Source organism: Chinchilla lanigera, unplaced genomic scaffold (genome assembly GCF_000276665.1).
Source record: "Chinchilla lanigera isolate Chin_1 unplaced genomic scaffold, ChiLan1.0 scaffold00002, whole genome shotgun sequence".
Taxonomy (NCBI): Eukaryota; Metazoa; Chordata; class Mammalia; order Rodentia; family Chinchillidae; genus Chinchilla; species Chinchilla lanigera.
This window is the reverse complement of record NW_004955403.1, coordinates 19,060,799-19,088,382: the sequence shown is the minus strand read 5'-3', so window position 1 is coordinate 19,088,382 and position 27,584 is coordinate 19,060,799. Positions and strand designations below refer to the sequence as shown.

The window sequence follows — 27,584 nt, the reverse complement described above, 5'->3', positions numbered from 1 at the left end:
ATTAAATTCAACCCCAGTCAGTCTGAGCATTCCAGAAACCACATAATCAATCTTTTCTTCCCCATGCTCTCCTATAGAATTTACACATCTCAGTGACAATTCAAACACTGCTTATTCCCCCATAATATGGAAGAACAATGAACACATATGTAAATTTACTATATGTAATGTATACTATTTATGCAGTTTATATGATTGATATCTTATTAAAATTATAATTTACACAATTTGATCATGTAATGAAATATAATTAAGAAATATATAATATACAATTTCTACAATTTTATTAATATTAGTGTTCTCCTTCAGTAAATCATTTTACTATGTTAACATGTTTCTGCACTGTAGCTCCTTGCAATTAAAAGGTAAGAGCTATAAAATTCCAACCTGGTAGAAATTCTCCGTATGTGTGTGTGTTTGCTTGGAGTTTCTGATCTCCACACAAGCACTTTATTTTTTACTTTATAAATATTTTTAATGAACATTATAAATACACATAGTTTTAAGAGTAAATTAACTCTACAAGCTACTTACACAGAGAAAAACATCCACCGACAGACATATACTCTCACTCACACACAGAATTGGAATTCTTCTGGTACGAAAATTTTCTCTTACCCAGACGCAACTGCTTTCAAATCATCTAGATGGCTTTTGTGTATGTGTATCTGGCAAAGTCAGGTGCTTGTGATTTTATTTTTTGGTTTTTTTCCGGTACCAGGAATCGAACTCACAACCGTGCGCTTGCCAGGCAGGCGCTGTGCCACTGAGCTAAATCCCCAGCCCCTTATTTTTGATTATGTTCTGTTTTAAGTATTATCAATTAACTTCTCAGCACTGAAGATGAAGCTGTTTTATACTACATCTGCCATCCCCTTCTGCCTCATATGCTAACTTGTTTAACACCTTAATACACATACTTTATTTAGATATCATTCAGCATTTTATTATTATGACTCTGTACAGGATATTCATAGCTGTCATGCAATATAATGACTTTTCCTACTGGGTTAATAACTGTCTAATGTGTGCTTAGTTACCTATATACTTATAATTAATCAACCCTTAACCTCTTTAGTAGTTGTCTAAGTTTCCTCTTAACATGTTAGAGCTTTGGGAATCCCCCTAATTTCATGGAGAAGCCACTGCTAGAATTTCTGCATGTCTCCAACGTGGACTGCCTGCCTTCTATGTCTGATGTGCTATTTTCGTTCTCCAGGGGTGCTTTCATCTCTGTTTTATTTCTGTATCCCACACCTTTCTTTTTCTTGGTTTCCTGAGCCTTCTTGGGTTTGCTGACTTCATATCCACCCAACTGTGTGCTAGTTTCCAAAACTTTTTACTCTTAAGTTCTCTTCCAATCTCTTTGGCTTTGGGAATTTATGGCTTAAAAAATTCTTTTATTGCTGTCTTAGCAAGGCTTCAGGAGGGAACAAAAGAAAATGAATGTATTGAACCTACTATCCTTATCCACAAAGCACTGAAATTAACTTTATTAAATGATACCTGAAGCAATCAGCTTGGAGAACTCAGTAGTCCCTCTCTATGTGTGCATGGGTCTGGCTGCAAACATAGGGACCTCTTTCTCTTGTTATGTGATTGCATTTACCAGGCTGTCATAGGTCAGGCAGGAGCCATGTTTCTTTTCATTATGGAAGCTCCAGAACAACTCTACTCCCCTCACAGGTCTCAGGGATTTGCATATAGAGAATACCAGGTACACAGAAAAATCTGTGCTTGTTGTAATTTGTTCAAATTAAAATTCAGACAGAAAAAAGAAACCACTTCCCAAGAGACAGAACCTCTGTCCCAAACGGCACAAGACTTTCTGCTCTCTGGAGAGAAGTCTGTTCTAAATTCGTACACAAGGCTGAACCCTCTTACAGTTTGTCACCAAGGAACAGAAATGGCTATGGAGTCAGCATTGCTGCTCTCCAGGTTCCCCCTGTCTCGTAGATTACTGGTAATGTATTCCCTCATGCTAGTATAAATCCTCTACTCTACAGAAGCACTAAATTCACTTAATTGTCTTAAAAATTAAAGAATATAGGCATTTTTTCATTATGAAATGTTAATGGAAAGGAAATAAGAACATTAGATTGAAAAATGTAGGATGACCTCTGGTTCACCAAGCCCCAGCCTTATTGACCTTGTCTTTTTTTCCCCTAATAGGTTGATTGATCCACAGTTAAATCATACCAGTCTATAGATCACCCTGAGCCCTGCCATAAACCCCGGCTGGTACTTGTAGATGCAGAAAAAGTTCCAAGCCATTCAAAAATGACCATTTTCATGTATTTTGAGAAGTGTGGGTAGCTTTCATCCCTGTATCCTGGGTTCAAGAGCAGGTTCCAGGGAATAAAGAGTAGACAGCAATCAGGAGCTGAGTGTAGAGTTCTGGTCTGTGAAAGATCTTGGAACAGCCTTCCACTTCCAAGTTCTTTGTCCTAGAGATATATGCACCCCATCTCTTTGGAGAAACATAATGGGACTGCATCTTCCAAATGTCTAATTACTCTAGCCATAAGATATTAGCAAAACAAATCAAAGTCAATTTCTCTAAGTGTCAATCTTCAACTTTTAAATATTTATAAGGTGCCATATCCCTAAATCAAAGAGGAGTGTCACAATCTAAAATAACTACTGAATTAATAGCCAGGAAATAACATTTGGATAAAAGAACCATTTACTTTACTGCAGCAATAAATGAAAACACAGAATTATGAGTCCTAGAGCTAATTTGAATAATGTTCAAGAAGTAGGACTCTAGTTGGCTGGGAGTACCTAATACCCTTTGACCATTCCTCTTCTTTGTTTGGGTCTTAATAGTTAAGTGGTTATCAAAGGGAGTCGTAAAACTGCCTCTACTAAAATTGCAAAGGTAGGTTTACAAAGAGGCTGTAAAATGTTAAAATACAATCTTGGATCCCTTGGCCCATGAATATTCCATTTTGTGATGTTCAGAAAATGGGAAGAAACAACAAAGTGTGTAGTAGTCCAGCCCTGACAATTCAAAGGTAAAGGGACCTGTTGCCTTTCCAACCCACTCAGCCACTCAGTTCCAGGAACAGAAGCAGCGCTGGGGGCCTTAGGGTTCTGGGATGGATGGAGACAGGAGGGTGAGCTACTATATGGTGGTTGAAAGGGACAGCAAAGTTTGTTCTTTTGCCAACACTTTAAGAGCATTTATTATATGCCAGGTACTTATTGTTTTAGCACTTCATGAATATGAACTCATTTCATCCTAAGAAGTTGGGAAAATATAAAATCTCACCTTATAAAGAGGTAACTGAAATAGATGATAAACAAGGTATCCAAATTTGCATAGTGTGAGTGGCAGAGGCAGATTTTAACTGGGTCCCACTACTGCATTATCTCTGAATAGGAGCAAGGCCACACTAAGGGTCCCCCATTCCTGTATTATGCCAACTAACACGGATACACTAGGAAGGTACCTGGGATTTGGATGCAGAGACGAGCCTGTTGGTCTCTTTCTTCTGGTGAACAGACTGGATGCATTTGTCAGACAATGTTTCTGTTTTTATTTATACAGGCTTTTGAGGGAGATGTCTAGGCTTGGATGAACTCTGGTTGCTAGATTTGGATTGACTGGAGCTAATGCAAAATCACCCTATCCTCCTAAGACCATCCTGAAGAAGTAACTTGTCCTCTGGGGAGAAGGACAGGCTTCAGACAAATGACGCTAGCCGTGCAGTGATGTTTTTAAAATGTAGGACTAAAATCTTAGTGTTTTGTCAAAAAGAAATTAATTGAATTGCTTGTGTAGCTGCCTAGAACACTCCTCACAACAGAGCTGGGCTCCATTCCTACCTCTGACACCTACTTACTGAGCGGAGGTGGCCAAGAGGCGAAGTATTTTTGTGTAGTCAGTAACAAAACCATGCTGAACGGCTGCTGTGGGGGATGACTGAACCATGCACATAAAGAGCCTGGCTAAGTGCTCGGAACTTGGAATACTAACCAGCAGTGGCTGTGATGGCTGTGGTTGTTGGTGTGCTGTTATTATGCTCATTACTATTTTGAACATCTCCTCAGATCCAAGGAAAGACAGGAGGGACATAAGAGATTTCAGTAACTGGACCCTGAAGATCAAGCTTTATCCTCTTCCTGGGACCTTTTAATTGAATTCATCTTAACTCAGCACACATGCTTTTCATTACTAACTTTATCACAGGTGCCGCACTAGGTGCTGTGGATGCATTTGTAAAATCGGTGTGATCCCTGTGCCCGCAGTCGGTTGGCAGATGTGAGAAGTAAACAGACAATTACCGCGGAGTGTGGTTTCAGCTCAGTGATGGAGGAAATACAGGCCACCAGTGGAACCCCTGGGAGAAATACTTTTCATCTCAGTGTCCTCGCTTTAGCTCCAAATTGCCATTAAACTTTAGCTTTATGAGGTATATTTAGAATAATTTAAAATGTTAGAAAATAATGACTCAGGTCAAAAATTTCTCAAGGTCATAAAGGCTGCACCAAAACCAAAGACGTGAACTCCATTCCTAAGATGATCATGATCTCCTCAAAAAAGAAGCATGATTAAACTGACTTACTGGTGAAAAAACAGAAGCATAAAGATCAGAGGCAACAAGAAGAATAGGAGGCCAAGAAACCCACTGGAAGAGGAGCATCTGATGTGGGCACTGGAGGACGAATAGAAATTCACTAAGGCAATAAAGCCACACTGGCTATTCCAGGTAGAGAACAGCACAGGCAGAGTAGGGTTCTGACTTCCCCTGAAGAGGGCACAAAACGATAGAGAAGGCCTAAGCGTTCCTAGTAACTCTACTTGTTCACGGGGATTCAAGCCTTGCTCTAATGAAACTTGGGCTTCTTTACTAACTGCAAAACTCAGGCTCACCCGCAGAAATGTTAGCAGCTTTGCCAAGATCCTATCAGTGGCCTTAGGCCACAACCCTGGTGCCTGGCTTGCCTGTGACTCTGGAACTGACTTCTGCTCATTGTCCACGCCGCATCTGCTCCCTGGACCCCGGGTAGTGACAAGTCTCTGTCCTCTATGGTCGGAACTGAAGAACTTCCCTTGAATGCTCTGGTCACAATTTCAGTTAAGGCAGGTGCCAAATGTTTGTAATGTTCTCGCATGGGAAAGCAATGGTCTTTGCTTCCTTTCCTCATTCTTCGTTGCATTCAACAGCACATGGGTTTTTCTCCTCTTCAGGGGGAACTAGAAAATCAAGCAGCCCTCCACGCAAAAGGAATTTGTTTTTGGTTGAGTAGGGCCCTCCGTTTAATGGGTCATGAAGACTTGCTTGGAAAGAACTAGAGAAGAGAGTGGAGATGGAAGGAACAACTTGCCCTCTCGTAGAGGCAGGGATGGTTAAGAGAAAGGAGGAGTCTCTGGGAGTGTGGCAGGCAACCCCGGTACATTTACCTAAGAAACAGATGCAGTAGTAGAGGACTGCCATGCAAGTGTGGGTTGGGCTCCTATGAGCCATGTGGTAGTTGAATCAGGACCCAGAGACTGTCCTGCCTTTGTTCAAGTGGACGCTTGTTATCATTCGCACTCAAGAACTCACTAACTCCTCCTCTCATGGGAGATCCATGAGGACTGTATCTCATCAGCATCCAGAACCCCACCTACCCACCATCCTGTAGTTGTGACACTGTCTTGGTTACTTTCTTCTTGTTGCTGAGACAAAATATCCGAAGCCCAAAATTAAGGAAGGAAAGGTTTATTTAGCTCACAGTTTGTGGAGGTTTCAGTCCATACTTGGCTGATTCCAAGGCAGGGGTGGCACATGGCAGAGGGCAACAGTTGATGTCAAAACCAGCAAGAGCAAAAAGGGAGGAGTGGCAGAGGGAAGAGCAAACCCTTTCCCTCCCTTATATTGTATGCAAGCTACCCACCCTGCTACACCCAGTGCAGGGTGGGTGTAGCACTCACACCCATAATCCCACTGGACCGTGAGTCAATCAAAAACTCTAAAAGCCCGCTCCATGACTGCATGAGGCTTTTGGGGGGACATCTAGACACAAACTATAATAAACACCCACCTGGGCAATGCACTCTGCTAAGTTCCCAAACCTGTGATTCCTAAGGTGTCTTGGTTACTTTTCTCTTGTTGCTGAGTCAAAATACCCGACACCCAAAGTTAAAGGATTAAAGTTTACTTAGCTCACAGTTTGTAGTGGTTTCAGTCCATAATTGGCTGGCTCTGAGGCAGGGTGGCATGGCAGACAGGCATTGCAGAGGAGAAACAGTTCACAATGGGCAGAAGATAGCAAAGCAAGCAAGAGAACTTAATAGCTTTTTGTCTGCCCCTTTTACATTCCATCTAGGTACTAGGATTAGGGCTGTACTCAACCAATCAGTCGACTGATTTAGTAATCACCCACTTTTCACTTTAGCACCCTTACTCGTAGCATTGCACTATGAATCAATCACACTGTAAGTTCAGCACCTCTGAAAAAGCCCCATGTCTGACAACATGATGCTTTGGGTGGGGGCATCTAAATAAAAGGACACCAATAAAGCCAAGAAAGATGAGAGGGTCCTGGGTACCCAGAAGGATGCTGGTGGGGAGGCATGTACACAGGTCTTAGAAGCCAAAACCAGCCAGCTGAAGACTTCCTGAAGGCCAAGGCAATGGTTAATGACATCCTTGCACCACCAGTAATATAATGCACAATTATTTGCTAAAAGTCTGATAGAAAAGGATAGGGATCACATCTGTCTTGTTTGTTGTTGTGTTCTCAGAACAGGCACCAGTATAAGCAGGACTAGGCACGTGGAAGAAGCTCAGTAAATATTCACTGGATGAGTGAATGAAGTCTCGGTGATCCCCGCTTCCCAGGCTGTGCCATAATATTCTCTGGTGAGTCTGATATTTGCAAGCTTTTTGTCAACCACCTTAGACACACACATGTGTGTGCTTACAGTCTCTCTCTCCCATACCCCCTGACCTGACCAAGAGCAGATAACATAAGTGAGCCAAGCAGCCTTCTAACCTTGGATAAATCTAATGATGTTTACATCTCACCAGGGCTATTTGCAGTAGGGGACAAATGGAGTAGTCCCTGAGCCTGTGGCCCTGTTCTTAGGATTCCTAGCTGTATGACTTGGGTGTAGGACCGATGCTTCAGTCTTCCAGGAAGGACACAGTCCACAGTCCTTGCAGTGTGGATGTACGAGTGCAGCATGGTGGCCCCATGAGGTAATCATCAAATTCTTCTAGTGTCTTCCTTCCCATCCTTACTAGTGAGTAGATATATGCAGGTAGCTAAGGTTGTGCTGCTTGCATTAGACTTTAAGACTTAGAGATATGAGATATGAATTCCCTAGAAAGGCTACTGCTTGTCCAGCATGATTCCTGTAGTCCAGGAAACTGCTGCTTTTATTCTCACCTTGCTAGAACCACCTTGCCCTTTATATACTGATTCACATGCTCTGTTGGACTTGAATGGCTTCCTCCCACCTCAGCTTCGGCCTGCTGCACTGTGGGTCTTGCTTGGGTCCTCTCTGCTCTTCCCACTACAGTCTCAGCAGAGAGAGGGAAAGCACAGGCACAGGGGCCTCTTCCATGCTCCACGGTGCTTGGCAGGATGCAGAACACTGTGATATGAAAAATAGCTCACAGACTGCCTCAGTGGCTCAGTAGGAAAAGAAGAAAGAGATGAAAGAACTTGTGCACCAACTAAGAGTGAAGCTGCCTGGGAACAAGCATCCCTAGAGATGAATCAGGCTTCAGAAACCAGTGATAGAAGCCAAGTGAGTTGGTTCAGCAGTTTATTAGCAAACAGCTAAGTCTGCTGAACACATACTTCCCTGTTTCTGTCTTAAACATCAGGGTTATTCAAGGATTGCTACTAACAGGAATCCAAAGGAATACGCAAGCAGGCATACTGAACCAAGGACATAGACAGGGAAGGATGGTAGAGAAAGACAATAATAGAGAGCAAATGTACTGGAAGCTCAACTTTTCCTCATGGTTTGGATCAAAGTCGACTTGATCTTGTCCTACAAGTGCTGGGATGATGGGTCTCCATGGCCCTGGTATGAAGTTTTATATCACACCATGGATCAAAGCCAGAGGGTGGTAAAATCTGAACCTCAGCAGTATAATTAATAGCTAATGTAGTGGATCATTCTGGGTGGTGAATGAATAATGCAGAGCCATTGGGCAGGACATGAGCTTTGTTTGGGCTTCCATTCATGTTACTGATTTAATCCTACATACTCTCTCAACCTTGTCATACACTCTGAATCCCTTCTTTTTGGCTTGATGGTTGGGATTTGGACTATAACCTGTCACCAGAGAAACACACAGCTGATCACTCAATTGTCGCTGTGTAGTGAGCTGGCCAAAGAAATATTTCAGTATGTATGCATTAAATATAAACAATTCCCCACCCTGTGCATGAAAATGTGGAGCGGAGCCTCTTTGTCCTTTCTGAAACTACATGTCTCCCCATGCAATTGGGTGTCTTAGAAAAACATAGTGTACTTTCTATGCTTTTCATGATTTCTCTATGAAGCAAGAAAAATAAATTTATATACTTTTACTTATAGATCCAGTAAATATTTATATTGGTTTGTACCATAAAAGCACATGACCCATTATAAAAGAGGTTTCCACTCTTAGGCTGAGTAAAGCAATCACTTGTGGTAAACAACTAATCTATCAAGTGAAGCAGAGATGGGTGTGGGACCTGGGGCCAGAGCCACAATTCCCTGTCTAGAATTGTACCTGGATTTAGTTTTGCCTGGATAATGTGTTCTTGAACACACACACACACACACACACACACATGCACATGTACATCCATACACAGCATGTCCTGCACACTCTTGATTTTTAGCCTGCTTTTTGGCTCTGCCAGATACCTGACTAGCTCATTCTGTGTTGCTCTTATGTTGGCCTGTAGTGCCATACTGATAAATATTTTAATTTTGCTTGGACTAGGTTGTTGGTGATATATGTTAGTGTTGGATTTCAGCTGGGTGTGTGGGATAAAGCAAAAATATCTTAAGAGTGAAATTATACTTAAAAACCCACATAATGCTCAGTGAAAATATTCGTAAATTTAACAACACTAGTAACTTTTTAAAAATTAAGAATTCAATCATGTTCAGAGGGGTTGGCCATTTTGGGTAGTGCTGGGCAGAACACACATTAGAAGGAAATTTTTTCCCATCATGGAAAAAAATTCATTCAGTCATACAATTTGTCAAGCATTGTGCTTAGTGCTTACTGGTGTCATCTAATCCTGCTACAACGTAATGGGTTAAATCTGACTATTAGTCCCAATTTAGACCCAACTTTATTCATCTATAGCATAGATGAATAAACTGAGTCTAGCTATTCCCCTCCTAGGTATCTTCCAAAAAGAATTAATGACATCCTACCACAGTGATACATAGATAGTCATGTTTATGACAGTATAATTTATAAATTATAAATTTAAACCTTGGAAGGTTAAACCTTGGAAGTAGCCTATATGTCCATCAACAGACAAGTGGATGAAGAAATTGTGGTATTTATACCCAGTGGAGTACTACTCTGTCATAAAGCAGGATAAAGTTGAGTTATTTGTAGGAAGATGGATGCATCTTGAGACCATAATGTGAAGTGAAAAAAAAACACACAAGCTAAATAAATATTACATAGCTTCTTTCATAGGAGAAACCTAAAAGATAAATAAAGAACACAATAAAAATGGATAACAGGAAATAGGAAGGTTGACCTTTTGCAAAAGGGAAGGGGAGAAAAAGAGGAGGGAAAGGAAACATAAAAAAGAATGAGGATGTGTTGTGTACATGCACCACCTCCTCAGGAGGAGTGTAGTCACTGTGCAACTGTATTAATAAAAAAAAAAAATTAAAAGGAAGATAAGTAACCTGCCCAAGATTATGCCACTAGAAAACTGCTGGGAGTAAGAATTCAAACTCTGCTATTCTGCCACTGCCCAGTGTGTCTGTAGCCGCTCCCACCACCGTGCACATGGCCATTGCAATTCGCTTATCTTAGATTCCTGGTGGTGTTGCTATGGCCTTATTGCTTCCAGAGATTCTCTTCCATGCAGCTTCTAAAAAGATTTTTTTGTCTTTGTGAGTCTGTCTCTCATCATTTATAAGTTCCATAAGGAAAGGATTAAGATTTTCAAATGTCAGCAATTATTGTCGTCTAATACTTTTGCATGGCTAGTGCTTAATAAATGTGGGCTGGTAGCATGCCAACTGCATAATCTCTGGAGCCAAGCAGATGTGCATTTGAATCTGTTTGCCACTTGCTAAAGCTATGGCCTTGGTCATCTTCTCTACTGAAAAGGAAACCTAACAAGAGCTCTCTTATACTTGTTAAAATGAGACAAAAATGCTTGGCCTAGTGCCAGGCTTAGGCCCTAAGTGTATGACAGTGTATTAGTTTGCAAGGGCTGCTTTAACAAAATGACATAGACTGGGTGGCTTAAATAGTAGAAATGTATTTTCTCACAGGTCTGGAGGCTAAAGTTCAAGACCAAGGTGCTGGCAGGTTTTGTTCTCCTGAGCCAAGGCCTCTCCCCATCCTTTATACGGCTGGCTCTCCAACGTGGCCTCAAATGGTCTTTGGTGCACATGCATTTCTGGTGTCTTGTCCTCTTTTCATAAGGACACCAATCATATAGAGCCACTGATAGGGCCTCATTTATGCTTAGTTACGTCTTTAAACTCCCTAATTCCAGATACAGTTACCTTCTAAGTGATCAGGCATTAGAGCTCCAGCATGTGCTTGGAAAGGGAGACACAATTTAATCCATAACCAGTGCCTATCATTATTGCAAGTGAACTGAATCCTAGAAATTAGGGAATTCAAAATAGATATCTCAGGGGCTGGGGATTTAGCTCAGTGGCAAAGCGCCTGCCTGGCAAGCGCAAGGTCGTGGGTTTGGTTCCTGGTACCGGAGAAAAACCAAAAACCAAAAACCAAAAAACAAAAAAGCAAAATAGATATCTCATATCAGACCTAAGAGGAGTGACCCCTTTTAAAAGTCTGCTAGTTAAAATTCTATTCTCCTGTCTCTGATGCCTTAGAGAAGGGCTTTCTCTCTCCAGCCAGCTCTTCACAAGAAATGCATTCAGTATCGGGGTATCCAAAATACACTGGAGGGAAACACGATTCATCAAGTTCAAATATAATACATCAAAAATTAGGATAGGGGGGCACAGACCAGCAAATATAACATCAGGCTGCCTGTCCCACTGGGAAGGAGAGCTGGTGATGGAATGGCTCTTAATCTTGCCTAATCTTGTAGAACAAGCCCATTACAGTGTCTGCACCCTCTTCCATTCAACCATTCACTCAGCAAACACTTAGCAAGGGCTGCCGAGGAGTCAGGTACACTGCCAACGTTGCGCAGGCAGCTTGTGTCCCACTAGGCAAGGACATTCCCTGAAGGGCAGGACAGAAAAGAAGCTGTGCTTCCTCCTCCTCTTCCTCTTCCTCGTCCTCGTGCTTGTCCTCGTCCTCCCGTCCTCCTCTTTCTTCTTCTTCTTCTGCTTCTGCTTCTTCTTCTGCTTCTGCTTCTGCTTCTGCTTCTGCTTCTTCTTCTTCTTTCCTTTTTCCCAGTCAAAGGGTTTGCCCTTGGCAAGCCTTCCATAAACATTAGCTAAAGTTGATTGATAGATGTGAAATGGATGCCTTCTCTGAGAACATTCCTCACAACGATGAGGGGGGAAAAAAGTAAAAGGAAGCAGCATCTTGAGGTTTGAGGGAAGTTAGGGGAATAGCAGTTTCCACTCTTAACCTCCTCTTGAGACAGGAGGCTCCAGGAAAGAGGGCAGGTGGCAGAGCCAGCATGGGGGAAATGTTACGGACCAAACCAGAGCCCAGGGAAGTTAGCAGGTGGCTAATTCTTAGCTGTTGTCTACCACGCTGCTGCATTTGGAATTTGTGGATAATACATCTGAATTGGCCTCCTGCTTCTAAATAAACAGAAAAGTGACTTAACAAGGGGAGTTGCTTGATAAAGCTGTTTATAACGGTGTTTCTTTAGTTCTCTTTTGGGACAAGGAAAGGGCTAGGATCAAAGCTCAGTCCAGAGGCAGATTGCAGATACCAGAAGCAGAGCTCTAGCTTTAAATAATGATAATTTGCCACTTTTCTTATTTTCTGTAAACTCTTGGGGTCTCTGGTAATTAGGATCATTGATGGTCAGCACCATATGAGTGCTATATGTGCAAATACTGCGTTTACTTTTATCTGTGAAGGAAAAGAGAAAAGGACACAGATGGGAAGGCGTGGAACTTGTCAGGTGAGGGCAGGTAAGTGAGGGACAAGGGAGGAAACAGAGTTATCAAGTGCACGCTGAGCACCTACAGCATGCCTCCGACTGTGCAAGAGGCACAGTACAGCAGCGCCAGCAAAGGTGTTCCCTTTGATCTCGGATGGCCAAGAAATTGTAGCTCACGCACATCCCTTCAAAGGAGACGGAAAAGGAAGGGAATTAGCATTTAGCTGAGTGCTGCCACCTGCAGCGAATTTCTCACCGAATCCACACTCTTATGAGGCTCAGAGAGATTAACCAACTTACTGGTAAGAAGCTTGCATACATTAAGAAATTGCGAGAAACCTAGAGGAAAGGGGGATGTGTGTTAGATAAAGGCTTGGACACTTTTACAACTCCACCACCCTCCAAGTCAGAAGCGGGTAACTGAATAGAGCCGTGCCTGGAGTTCAAGATGAAAACAAGAAAGTGTGTTAGCAGAAGACCCCAAATCTACATCAATCTTAGCTGCTTGATATAACTTTTGATTTTTAGGTACCTAGTTCACCCAGAAAGATAAGCTAGCTGCTACCTGGTATCCACCTTGGGACCTCTCTCCCTCCCTCCCTCCCTCCCTTTCTCTTCCCTTGCTCAGCAAGAAAGCCAAGCAAGAAAGAGAAAAATGAGGCTAGAGACTTAAAACCAAAGGAGATCTGCATTTCAGGAAACAGGCAAGGAGGACAGCCTGAGAGTATAAACACAGAAAAGGACGTGGTCCTGGAAGAAAGGAAGAAAGGAATGTGTGGGAGAGAAGGAGCTGTTTAGTAGGAGGGGTGTGCGTGGGAGGAAACATGCCTGTGACTTTTGTGGGAGGTCCCTCAAGCCTGACAGTGGTGGTCTGTGCCGAGGGAGAGTGTGCTGACCCTTGGACCACCCCGGATGCTCCATGCTTTTGTTGATTAAGTAACTTTAGTTAGATCAGCATGACCCTAAATATATTCAAACCTTCAGATTCCTTAGTGCGTGTGCATACTGTAGCGGGAGGGAGGCGAAAGAGTTTTTCCTGTTGGCCAGAGTCCTGAGTCCTGAGGCCATCAGCCGAGAGATACAGGAGGCCGGTGCCAGATCACTTTATTCAATCACCATTTATCTGGTGGCTTTCCTCACTGGGACTCTCGGCAGGCATAATTCCAGAAAGGGGCACTTTCCCACTCAGTAACCACAACGAATGGGTGGTGTTATTATTTCCAGTTATTCTTCTCCATGTGAGCAGATTCTACATGCTCACACATTGCCACATGACCCAGCTCCTCCTATAGGATGACAACACTTCCCTGCCCCATGACTCCAGGCTTGACTGTGGCTTGCTTTGGCCAAAATAAAGTGAGTGCAAATGACCGCATTCCCACACCCCAGCTGGCAGTCCAAGGCCCACCACATTCCAGCTTTCTTCTTTTCCTTCTGCCATAAGAATAGCATGTCTCAGAGGAGCCTTCTTCTACAGCTTGCAGCGTGGGATGAGGAGCCCTAGAGTCACAGCTGACCTATTGCTGACATATAATGACAGCTGGAGACAGATCTACAGAGTGTTTATTCCCTCAACATATCCTCATGAAAGTTGCTATAATGACCTTTACTTATATACTCTCCTCATTTTATACTGCCCTGGTTCTTTTTAAGTCTAGCATCTGCAGTGGAGGACATCTGTTCCTACTTAGGAATACCTTTTTTTTCTTTAGAAAGGCCCATTTTCTGCTGTCATCCTTAGATGTGATGATAATTTCGATGTGCAAACTTTCTTCTGCCCTCTGACCCCATGGCAGCAGTGATTCCCTCTAGGGGCTCAGTCCTTTCTGTGCATTGTGTTTTCCCTTTGTTCCCTGGGGCCCAGCTGAAGCTCCCAGACGGGGGCCAGGGGGTGGGACAGTGGTGGCTTCTCAACCTGGCCCTCACCAGCATCACCTGGGGAACATTTGGAAAATTAGCGTTCAGGGTCACATCCTAGTATTACTGAATCAGAATCTCAAGAAAGGCCCGGGAATCTGAGCTGAAAAGCTCCCTAGGAGAATCTGGAACAAAGCAGAGTATCAGAACCACTGATTTAGAGGAAAAGCTGAAAACTGAAGAGGAGGTAAAGTAGTAAGTTGGGAGATTAAGTAGGAGAAATATGTTGAAGTACAGAATGCATCAGTAAAAATTTGGGGACCTGGAGGGAAGTAACAAAACATGCAGAAGTTAGATCCAGGAGAAATATGAACAAATATCAGCAACTCTAGAAGGGAAAAGAAACCTATTAAGAAAAGGAAATAACTAAGCAAACAAAACCAGACCATTTCCCTAAGCTGAAGAAAGACCAGAGTTTAAAGAAACAATGAAATTGCCCTATACTGAAGACATGTTCTTATAAAACTCCTGAAATCTAAGGCAAAAGGAAAAAAAATCTTGTTGCCAAAGAGAAGTGACTGAAGAAGGAAAAATACATTGGTATTTGATTTCTCAATGTAACCTTGGAAACTAAGAGAACAAATATGCACACATGAGACAAAAGAATTGCAACCCTTAAAAACATTCATGGGCAAGTCAGAATTCAGAGATTCTAACCAAACAAGAGAGGCTGAACAGAGGCTTCGAGAAAATGAAAGATAAAAAGAAGAAAAAGAGGGTGAGCAATGAGATTTGTGATACAGAGAGCTAAACTTAAAATGAGACACAGCAAAAAAACTGATGGGATTATCTAATATAGTGCGAAAAAAAAGGAGTACTTGAAATAAGATATTGACTGCCAGGGGAAACTAATAATTCTCTGGAAGGGAAAGTTTTAAATTTGACAGCAAAACTGAGGCTGGGGTAGAGTGGGTGTGAGGTAGGTGGGCAAAGGAGAGAAGAGAAAAGAAAGAATGAATGCCATGATTTCAGCTGGATGGAAGTGGGAAGCAGAAATGGCCCAGGCTTTAGTGGGATGGCGGCAGAAAAGCACCAGGGAAATGGTTGGCTTGTTACCTTTGTGTAAGAGTAGGTATTCTGGGGGTAAGATCCTCAGCAATGGAGGAGAAGACGTAGAGGAGAGCAGGTAAACAGCACAGATTCTGTGGGCACCTGCTTCATTGCTCTTGAGAAAGTATCTGGTGGTCCTCCAATTGTGCCCTGTTTTGACAATTACCACCCAATCCTTAACTTGCCCCAGTGCTGGGTGCCACCCTGCTCTAACCTCCGTCAGTGATCTACTTTGTACTCAATTCCTTGTGTCCCTGAACTCCCAGCAACATGGGGCCCAACACTCCCTGCACCTCGACTCATCACACTTCACTGCTGGGATGGATCTTGCCTGGAGCACCTGGACCAAGCCCAAGATGGCTCTGGATCTCCTACTCTTCAAGGAGGTATAGAGTTGATTCTGGAGGTACCTGGGGCAGCATTCCAACTAGCTCTCCTGCACGAATTTAAAATCATAGGGATGTCGGAATCATCTTATTGAGTTTTTCTCTTTCATATTCCAACTCCACCTCATACCCAGTCTCTTTCTGAATCTGAAGATTCCATTTTGAAGTCTTTGGGTTCTGAGGCAGCTTGCGGCCTGCCTTTCATTGACTTTGGGGAAAGGATTGGTCTCATCCTCCGCTCGGCTCATTAGGAACCAACAGAGGAACAGGTGTCACTCAGAAAACCCAAAATGATAGAGGTTGGCTCCACTTGCCTGATTCCAGAGATCCTGAATGACTTACCGAAGGGGAGACTGCCTGCTGGTGACAGATCAGGATTTACTGAATCCTAATCAGCCCCTACTGTACCTGCCAAGTCCGCATTCTGGTCTGAGGCAGAATTTACCAATATTCAGCATGCTTAACTGCTTAACTGCTCTCAGAACTGACTCTAAAAGGCTGCTTTCTGCAGCTTTGGTACAGAATATGAGACATTTCAGGTGATACATTTAACACAATGATCATATTTATATTTGAATAGCAAGAATGATCGGCATATGAGAGCATATTTAATAAATCTATTAAGTGATAAATTATACAATTTACTTGACAGAATGACTTTCAAAATCGGAATTCCCACTGAGGAAATATTTTCTTATTATGATAATGATTTGATTAAATGCAAATTTTAGAACAAGTCCATTTTTATGGACCCATGTGGAAGAACTACACACTAACTGATTTGAGAAAGGAAATACACAGATTGTACATTTATATTCTGAAAATGAATCAAGTCCTGTTTCTCTCCTTTCCAGTTACTCTTATAAAGACAGCCGGAGAGTAAAGCCCTTTTTCTATCTTATCTAGTCGTATCTTATTAAATACTGAGGTCATGCAGTGCCTCTGCCTCCCGGCCACAGCGTAGGGTAATTCTTGGAAGAGTCATGAACTTCAGAATGAAAAAAAAAAAAATAACAAAAACTTCTCATGCTTAGCTAAAGTTGCTGGATATAAACCATGGGCATGAGGCAGCAGTTATAGTTTTACTCTTTTAAAGGTCACAAAGGATAAATGGTTACAATAACATTTCACCCACTGACTCTAGGTTTTTACTAGTAAATCTTGGTATTGATTTTAAAAGCTGCAAATCTTTTATTCACATATTTTCAACTGGACCACAAATCCTTAAAAATCAAATCTTTTTCTGAATGGAGGATCTATGAAAACGGATGATGAATTTCATGGGCTGTCAAAGCAAAAAATGTTACATTTCAGAGTTTATCATTGAATATGATATAAAACACCTGCTGGTAGATTATTTATATTGATAAAATTATTCTTCAGCGGTGCAAACTGTTTTCTAGGGAATAAAAATAAAATATCAATATGGCTTTTTTTAGAACTAGAAATTTTCTGCTTTAGAATTAGGTAGTGAAAAGATATTGTGGATAAATGCCCCAAACCATTTCTTTGAGTCAAATATAGTGTGTGCTTTTACATAGGCAGAGTAGGGTGGACTACTTTTCACACAATATATTTTATCAATAATCTACCATTATTTTTGCTGGAGATATAGGAATTCATCTTTTAAGTGCCTTTGTTTGTCCCTTTTTGGTTATGGTTCTTTTTTATGTTTCCTTCCTAGATGTCATAAAATATAAAATTCCTATATCAGTCAGTTTATGTTTCCCAAAAATTATTCTGGTAGTTGTGGGATTATGAAAGTAGTTAGCTTTGTTATTTTCCACAACTATAGACAGGGTACCCAACTGCAGCCAAATGTTTCAACAAAAAGTGTGTCATCAAGGAGCTGATTAAGAGAATTTGATCAGCCAGGCATGGTGGTGCATTCCTGTAATCCCAGCACTTGGGATGCTGAAGCAGGAGGATCATTGCGAGTTCGAGACCAGCCTGAACTATGAAGTGAGCTCAAGGCCAGCCTCAACTACATAGTGAGACCCTGCCTCAAAAAGACAAAAATAAAAGATAATTCAATCAGATCAGGCAAATCCTACACCCAAGCTCCCCAAATAGCTAAGAGCTAATGGGTCCAGAGAGTCATGTTCCTATGATACAGGTGTCAAAAGATACTCTGTATAACAAAGAAACTGACATGCATGCATATCTATATCTACATAAATATAAATAAATATGCACATATTCACTAATCTACTATTTTAAGACCAATAAATCACTTTTGCAAATAAGGTTCATAATTATATGAGGCCAGTTAGCCTTTAAAGAATTGACAAATTTTGGAAAATAGTAATATTGACAGATAGAAGACCAAAATATATGGAAATAGTCCACGCACATAAAGTTTTAAACATGTTCCCCCATTTGCTATGTCATCCCCCATCCTAACTGTCATTTTCTTGAATTTGCAGAACATACATTTCACATCAGGCCATACTGCAAAGAGCATTTACAGAGAGCGGATTCCAATCCCAGCTTGGAAGTTGACTTGCAGTCACTTTACCCTTCTGAGCTGTTTGTAGCTCCCCACTGGGCCAAGAAAGCCAAGACACTAATCTCAGAGAGTTGTTTGGATGGCCACAGCAATTACGGTTATTATTATTACTTTCCATATACCCAATTTGAACAACGTCAGAAGCCCTTGGGCTATTGGCTGTCATGGTGACTTAGAAACTGCTCAAGGATATATATCACCAACTAAGAATGGAAAGATATGCTGTTGGAAAATGGAATAAGACAGATATTCAGGGAATGCCCAAGACAGAAGGGAAGACGCAGGCTCAGAGCTCCGTTCTCAGATGCTGTGAACTGGAGTTTAGGTTTCATTTACAACAGTACATAATCTCAGCGGCACATAAGAAACCTTGCCACCTCTGCTCAGTAAAACACAAATCACTGACTACCCGATTTTATTTTAGGCAGTTAGATAGTTAGTACATCGTTAATTCCTGCACGTATTCAAGCTCAGTATCATTGTCAGTTCAGTTTTATTTCCAGTTTCTTTCAGAGATCCCTGGTTGAAGGTAAAGCCCTGCTCTCTGAGTGTCTCTGGGTATTCTGAGGCAATATGAATTTTAGGGGCTCTTCTTTGAGGCAATTTACAACTCAAAACAGCAACACATTTTCTTTTCAGGATAGAAATACTGACAATAAAAATGGCACAGCTCTGAAATATACATTACTGTAATTAAAGTGACTTGCTCTTTGGAAACTCCCGAGACAAGACTTTATTGCAACAATTATTCAGTGGTGAGCATAATAATTAAAGGCTCTTTCTCAAAAGAGTGTCAATGCTCAGTTCTGGATGTCCCGCAGCATTGCTGATGACAGCACGTGGCCACTGGCAAGGGTCTCTAGTCAGGACTCTCCATGCCCTTCTCTTGACAACACGTGGGTGATGTGCCAGGCCAGCATGCGCACAGTCTGGTGTTCCCTGGTACAGCAACGGAAGCTGTCAGCAAACGGGCGTAGAAAAACGTGTGGTCAAAAATGGTTGGTGGTTGATACTCTGCTGTTTGAGTCAGAATGTCTAGGAAGGTATACAAGCGAAGCTTCAGAAACTGTACAGCTGGTTAGTTTTACATAATCTAGTATTTTACATTGTTTATTTGATCTTGTACTAGAATATGTTTTGTGGGTGTGAGGCACTACTATTAATAGTCTGTGGAGCAGTGTTCTATGAGACACCACTTTAGGAAATGTTAGCTAGACCTATGCTTTTATTCTTAGCTGCCCCATCTGCCACACTTCTTTCAATTGTTCTGCAGTGCTCCCCCTGCATTAGTATTATTCTTAATGCTTCTCTTCCCCAGGCAAGTATGATATCAAGCCAAGCCTGAGAGGTTAGGTCAGGCCAGGCCCCTGAACCAGACCTATCACCTATGTACCTCACTTATCCTCTCTCATGCATGGAAACACACTGAGTAAAAATATCCCTTCGAAGTTCTTCTATGTCAGAGAAGTTTTCTCTGAGGTCAGCTCTGGATCTATCAACCATTTTAGCTGATGAGCTGATTTGCTGTTTTTAGAAGCTCATTCTTATGCTTCCTTCTCCTAGAATGTTGAAAATTTTAGTGGGAAGGAGCAGGCCATCTGGTCCACCCAGAACTTTTCCTGAAACCTGTACCTGCTTTTGTGAGGAATAGCTCTCTTCCTCACAAGAAACAGTGAGAATCGCTGTAGATGAATCTTCTGAGGCTTTCTCTCCAGTTGGTGAAAGTCTGTCTTCCACTGAGCTAGCAAGTGCTGGAAGCTCCAGAGACATTCACGATTCAGTCATTTCCCTGGGAAATGGAAGCTGCGGTAGAAACTTGGGGGTTGGAGCCCTAAGAGGCCTTGTCTAAGGTAGATTTCTGCCCTGAATTTGTGCCTTGTATCTGAGCTTTTCTAAAGTTTGCCAGTAATAGAAAACATATGTCTTCTCCTTTAAATAAGGAACCAACACTTACTGATTAAGCAAGACGAGAGTGAAAAGGTGGATAATTTTATAGATTCATCTTCATATTCTGCTGAACAAATCAGATTCTTTATCTTTTCCATTTAAGGGTATAGGAGAATTAAAAAGGTACTTGGTATTTATTGAGCATCTATAATCTGCCAGGATAAATTCAGGCTCTTTCTATACTGTTATCTCATTTAATCCTTGTACAACCCCTTGGGCTGGTTCATCTTTCCCACTTCTGTAACTATGGAGGCTTACAAAGGTTGAAGTATTACAGTCACATGGCAAGTGTGGGGCAGAGCTGGGATTTGAACCCATGACTGGTGTAGGTGATGGCCCACTGGGCAGAGGGCCATTCTCCACCTAAGTGACCTGCTTGGAACTCAGAACATTGTAGGGCTTCATCATCACTGCACCTTGGGTCTCAGTTTATTTTGTATCATCTCCAAAATAGTATTTTGAATTTCAAAAGCAAAGTAGTCTGATTTTCTCCTCAATGTTCTGAAATAGGACGTTGGCCTTGAAATAAAAGAAGTATTGATGCTGTGGGAAATGTACCATGTTTTCTCCCTGGGTTCATGTTTTAGCACTTAAAAAATACACAGGAGTGTATTTTTATATAGTACATAAATGTACGTTTTATATATTATATAAATGGATTTTACATAATATATAAAATAAAATAAAGTATATTTTATATAATATGAGCTTGAATTAGACCTGAGTTCAAATCTTACTCTGTACTTACTCACTCTATGAACTCAAGTGATGTATTTTACCTCTTTGGGCCTCAGTCTCATCATCCAGAAAGTGAGATAATCATACTATTTATCTCATAGAGTTGCAAAGAATTAAGATAACAACTTAGGTCTCCTGAATTTAGTTTCCGCTAGAAGCATATATGCAAACACACACAAGAAGATCTAAATGTTATGCAACTTTCCAAGGCTTGTCATCCGTGAAGCTCAGGCAGAGTCACAGGTTTTGTGTCACTTATTGATTCATTAATTCAATCAAAACATATTACTTTATTCATTTAACAAGTATTATACTGAGCACCCACCATGTACTAGGTGTTTTTTTAAAGTACAGCAAATATGGCAGTTTTAAAATAGCTTACTCTACTTAAGGCAAATTTGACTGTATCATTATTTACACCCATTAGAGGTTTGCAGAAATGTTAATCATATACTAATCAGTTAGTGCTACAGAACTAACATGCATGTACTAGTACTGGATCGATAGTTAGTATGCTACCCATTGTTGATTATGATGACTATTAATTATGGTTATTTTCCAATCTGACCCTCTAGAAGTTCAGTGCGCTATCCAGTGCACCTCAGAGCCACCTTTCAATCTGACTCTCTAGGAAATCAAAGAGTATCTTCCCTCTATTTTGCTGCTCAAAGCCAGCAAGTAGCTGATGTACAAGTGAATCATCAATGAAGACTATATACTAAGTGAGCAGTTGAAATCAAACTGTTCTCCCTGCCTTAGACTCATCTCCTCAATCAATGGTGGGGAATGTATAGGCTCCTGGCATTGAAGAACTTAGAGCTGAACTAGTTTTCATTATTGAGAGAAGATGCCCAGGTCAAGAGGCTGGGTCTTCAGTAAAGACTGGTTTCACCTCATGAAGAATTTATGTTTTGGGATGAGGATGTACCTCACGGTAGACCATTTGCCTACTGTGTGTGAGGTCTTGGGTTCAAGCCCCAGGACTTAAAAACGTGTTTTCTTTGTCTTTTTCACAGCTTGTTCTTTTCAGACTATTCCATAGTCTCTTTGATTCACATGTGCATCTGGTCAGTATAATTTTCTCTATCATAGTGACAATAAAAAAGTAAAAAACAGAAAGAGGAAATTTTTATTTTCCTCTGTGGATTGCATGGGACCACATCAAAGGGCAACTACGGTAGATGGAGTAGCCCTGGAGCCTGGCACTTAGGGCCCAGGAGGCCCTGACTTGTTCCTTGGCTCCCCTGGTTTTCTCTGGGGGAAAAGCTCAGCCTCCAAAGCTAAGTAGAATGAGGAACTTTTTAAGGGCAACATAATTCACAAGATCAGATATTGATAAAGTAACTTGGGAGATTTACTTTGCATTTAGAAAACCCTCTCCACACGGAATGCCACCTCCAGCAGAGAGACGCTTCATTGTCGCCACATCACAAAGCACTAAATCATTTCCTGCTGGACCCACATTCACCAGTGCTTCCTTTCATCCAGCAGATCGGATCCGGGAGCGGCATCTATGTTTTATGCATTTTAAACACTGCAGATTAAAACTACCTGGCTCAGGTGGTGCTGTTCTTTTACATTTGATTTTTACGGGAGGGGAGGATGAAAATATCGTACTGTATACTATATTTATGAAATGGTACATTTGTCACCGAGAGGCTCCTTTGTTTAAACATCTTCCCCCAACCCCATGCTGTATCTTGATCTTTGCAGCTGAGGCCCATCTGCATGTCCACCATCCTCCTTTCCAGCTGACAGTGAGGGAGCCAATGAAATACTTCTTCCTGTTGCTGGGTGACTGCGAATATTTTGAAAACAAACCCCATAAACGCACAGCTTAAAACTCCACCATTGGCTGGTGGGGCTTTCTGTGCAATGCTGACGCATTAAGGCTGCCAGAAAAGTGACAGATGGGAATAGCTACGCAAATATATTACTGGCCTGATGTTCCGCTGGAGAGGAAAACTATTTCAAGGCTGAGTGACAACTATAACATACCCTGTTAGAAAAAAAAATAAATCTCCTTGCGTCTACATTCAGGCATTTGAAGAACAGCTAAGAAAATCCTGCAGGGGGAAAAACCCACAAAAAACAACTCTAAGTCACCTCACTCTCATAAACCCTTTTTTCATGCTCTGATGAGCAACTCTTCTTGTTCAAAAAATATATGGATTTTCTATGCATCTTTTGTAGAATATGTATTTAGACACATTTTAAATTCCAAGCTTGTTTATTCAGGAAAAATTTTCAACAATGTCAGAGAGGATTTTAAATTTTCCTTTATCTCCCTGTCTCCAGCATCCTCTCCTTCACCTTTCTCCCTTGACCTTCAAGTACAAAACTCTGGCGGCCACAGGATGTGGTCAGTGTCAGGGGCAGCACTGGCTGCAGTTTATCTCACTCTGTCCACTTAAAATATTTGCATCCTGATGGGAGGATAAGCACAGCCCTGTCTAAACAGCTTGGCCTTCCTCTGTGCAGCCAGAGAGAATTGTTTGGATACAAGTAACTGCCTTTGCTAACACCAGGTTAACTATTCATACACAAATCTGCCAAAGAGCCTCTAGCAAAAAATGTCCTTTGACTAATTGAATTCTAATGAGGCTAGGAAGTAGATTAGAAATTGAGCTATTTTACTATGAGTTTCAAACACTGAATGTAGGGATGTTTGGCTTATTTGATCTGTTTAATGACCTGGTAGACCCTAATTAATTCATAAAGACATGACTAGTCAGGAGAAACGTGTAGGTTATTGGTTGGTCCAGCTGAACAGACCTTTTTTGGTTATATATCAGAGACTCAAGTGTTTCAGCACAATGTAAAGATGCTGGTATGATGTAACTTGAGGAGATAGTAATTAGTGAGGAGTTACTGGGTCTATTTAATTGGCATGTCCATGGAATTTATATTTATTTGCCTTATAAAATTTGGATGCGACAAGGCCAAATCAGGGTGACTAGGAGGGTAAAAATATGAGTGCTTTAAAGATATAAAAACAGTTTACTCAATACGGTGTCTGCATGCTATGAAGGGGATTTGTGAGCATTTTACCTGTGTCCCAGGTCTGTCTTCTTGCTAGAAAAGAGGACATGGGAGGTCAGATGGGGACTGAAGGTTACATGCGTGGACACCTCATCTGTGAAGTCAGAAATGCTACTCTGCCTGGTCCCGCTCTCCTCTCTGGGTAACTGGTCCTTCTTCCACATTAAGCACCTGTTTCCACCTGGAAGCTAGCATCTTCTTCTATGAGCAAACCTCTCCTCACAGCCTACAGATATATAAACCAAACTGGATCAGTCAGAAAATGTCCCTCAGATTCCCTAAAATGCAAACTGGGATGTTTTCTTTCTAGAAGTTATTGCTGGAAGATGAGAAAGCAAGTCTCAGAGAGTCCACATTTACTCCTTTGTAAAGAAAACCCATCTGCAGTGATCAGACACAAGCCCAATGCTGCAATGTAAGGTGCTGCACTGTTGGCCAAAGGTGCTGCCTGGATGCCTAGTGGGGTCATGATGGTCAGCTCTGGGAACTGTCAAATGATTCCAAATGCATAGTTGGTTTTGTGGTAGGATCTTCCACAGTGCAGGCTGTCCTATAGGTATGCACTGCCCTCCCATTTGTAACTCTTCCCAGGGAGACTTCATGCTCATATATTACACAGAGGAAGGACATTTTTCATCTGACACCTCACACTCCATTCCACTCTGCCTTCTCATGAGAAAATTCCCACCTCAGAGAAGAAGGGCTCATATGGAGACAGACACCTCAATGCAGATGGTTATGCAGATCCGTGATTTTTCTATATGATCAGCCTTTTCTCTTACTTACAATTTGTAGAATCAGAGTAGAACTGCTTCAAGGAGATCACTGATTGTTTGAAAGCTATTTCAGGCAAAAACATCTCCCTGGTTTTACAGGGAGGGCAATTCCTGTGATTTTTTTCATACTGGAATAATGTAGTCATTAATCACCATCCCCTTCTCCTTCTTTTCTGAATCCTGAGTGTTCTCTCTTGGTGGAGAGGGGGAGAGCACAAAGTGTTCCTCCTCAAAAGCCACTTCAGTGTTTCATAGCTGTTTGACAAGCTTGAGCCCAGCGGTGAGGACAGCCACCTGTTCCTACAGAAAGCATCAAAAGCTGGCTTTCTCCAGAATCCCTTTCTGTCTCTGGAAAGGCCAGAGGTGAATTATAATATATGTTAGGAAATGAACCAAGTAGCAAGAGGAATGAGATCAGTCAGCCCAGAATTGTCTGGGCTTTATCCTTTAGAGGGAAAAATTGTGAGATTCCCCCAATCCCGTCCTCACAGTTGGTACTGCAGAATGCTGACAGCTGAAGAAGCGCACTCCTCAGACAGCGAGGCTGGGTTACCGTATAAACTATGGAACCTTAAGAGCAAACAAGCACACTTTAAAGAAGCCGGTCAGGATCTGAACTCATCTATCAAGCAACAAAGCTAAGACTGCATGAAAGCTCATAATCAGACCATCAGGACAGGGTCAAGCCAAGGACAGGCAGTTCCAAAGCAAAATGAGTTTGTCATTCTAAAAGCGAGTATGACAAATTTGGTGCACGCATTCACTCACATCTCAGTTTTTAAATTTGTACATTTTAATTAGCGGGATATTTCTTTCTGCGTCTAAGCTTAATCACCTGTAAAATAAGAAAAATAATAGTAGGATTTAGATGACAATGAAATAATTTAATACAGATAAGGCCCCCAAAAGAGGTCTGGCAGGTGACGAAATGTTCTTTATATGTTGGTTGTTTTTCAGCTGACTGTCAAACTGAGTGAATGGTGCATACACTGAGGTGGGGACTCCAAGGAAAGGGCCAGAGGAACTGAAGCCTCTAAATTGGAAGTGTGGTTTCTCTGTCAGATGCCTGATACACAAAACAAGAGCTAGGAAAGCACTTTTAATCAGCAAGAATGCTGCAGCTCTGATAGCATTACTCTGGGTAAATAGCAGCATTTGAAAGGATATAACGATTGGTATTATGTTAGCCTACAGTAAGCCCAGGAAACATATTTCAAAGTCCACTCACCTGCAGGTGCTTAACCACGGTAGTGTATTTAAGCCTCTTATCCCTGGATGGGTTAAGCAAAGCTTGACTTTGTAAGTTCTCACCAACCCTTCACATATTGTCTCATTCATGGGGTGTGGGTTTGATTACTCTGAACCTTTGAAAGGACCTGCACATGCCACTCTGGGGCAGCTTCTAGGGCCAACTCTGAAGCCAGCTGCAGTGGCCCCCACCTACGGTTAGAAGGTAAAAATCTGTTTTGAGCTTAGACCTCTACGATGAGGTCTTGTTAGAAGGCTTTTGGAGTTTTTCACTGTAGTAGCTTTTCAGTGTTTATTAAAGGTTTTATGGTTCACTGCCTTCCAATCTGCCTAAATTCCTCACTAAATTCTTTTTGGTTTGAACCAAACATTTGAGGCCCTGGCCTCAACCTGGATCACATGACGGTCTTAGAATATTCTCTAGCTATTGTTCATTATCCTGAGTTTAATTTCTTGGTTTTATGTACATGAGCCTTAAATCCAAAACCAGCAGAATCCTGCACAGATGCTGTGTTATTGACTCTGCATGTTCTGATGCCTGCTAAGGTGGTGTTCATGAATTACCCCATGAATTACTTCTAGGGAAATAAGAGCCCTCAGAGTTGCCATGTAACCAACACGCAGCATTCCAAGAAGGAAAAAAAAGAAGAGCTTAAAAGCTCTACCAGCTCTGGCCATGAAAGGAATGCATTTGAAGGTTTAGAGGACAGCCGCACAGACAGCTAAGTTCAAGCCCTGCGTTACACGCGCGCTGCAATTACATAGAATAATAAAAATAATTAATGGAGCATCTGACTCGCTGACCTCCAGATACCTACCGCACCACATCAATCTCCAGCCCCCGCATGCTGCTTCCCCTGCCGCGGCGGCCTGCCTCACGCAGGTACAGCGAGCACACGGACCTTACCCGGCTTTGTTCACGAGGCCCAGCCCAAGGGCAGACTTCCCCGGGGCCTTTCACCTCACGGCTGGACAGATGAATAAGCTGGCCGTGTCACTAACGTATGCTAGGTCATGAAAACACACACATAACATTATTACATCTTGCAATTACTTTTAAATTACTATCTTTAGGGTTTTAACCATTCTCCTAAATCTGGGGCTCAGGAAATTCTTACGTGGAGCAAGGATGGCACCCAGTGGCCAAAGTGTTTCTTCTCAGGCTCTGTTTTCCTGCAGGTCTTCCCTTTCTTTATCTCTTTGAAGGCAACGAATTGCCTGGTGATTCCTTCCCAAACCAGAGTTGGAACTCTGACTCACGTGGCCATCCTGCTAACCCGCAGTGCGTCTGTGTACAAACACACACACACACACACACACACACACACGCGCGCGCGCGCGCGCTCGCACACACACTCACACACCACACATACATACGCACCCACTCACACCACACACACACACACACCGCCCGCGCGCGCTCGCACACACCACACATACATACGCACCCACTCACACCACACACACACACCACACTTACATACACACCACGCACACACACACACCACACACACACACCACACTTACATACACACCACACACACACACACCACACACACACTCACACCACACACACATTCACACACCACACATACACACACACCACATACACACACACACACGAACCACATCACACACACACACACTACACACACACTCACATACCACACACACCTCACCCCCCCCACACACACTCACACACACACGCCACACATACATACA

At 42.1% G+C, this 27,584-nt stretch overlaps 1 protein-coding gene across 1 annotated transcript in view; it reads right to left on the bottom strand.

The window, feature by feature from the left end:
- Positions 1–27,584, bottom strand: part of Pde11a (phosphodiesterase 11A) — a 375,824-nt gene that overhangs the window by 92,230 nt on the left and 256,010 nt on the right. The window lies entirely within an intron of this gene.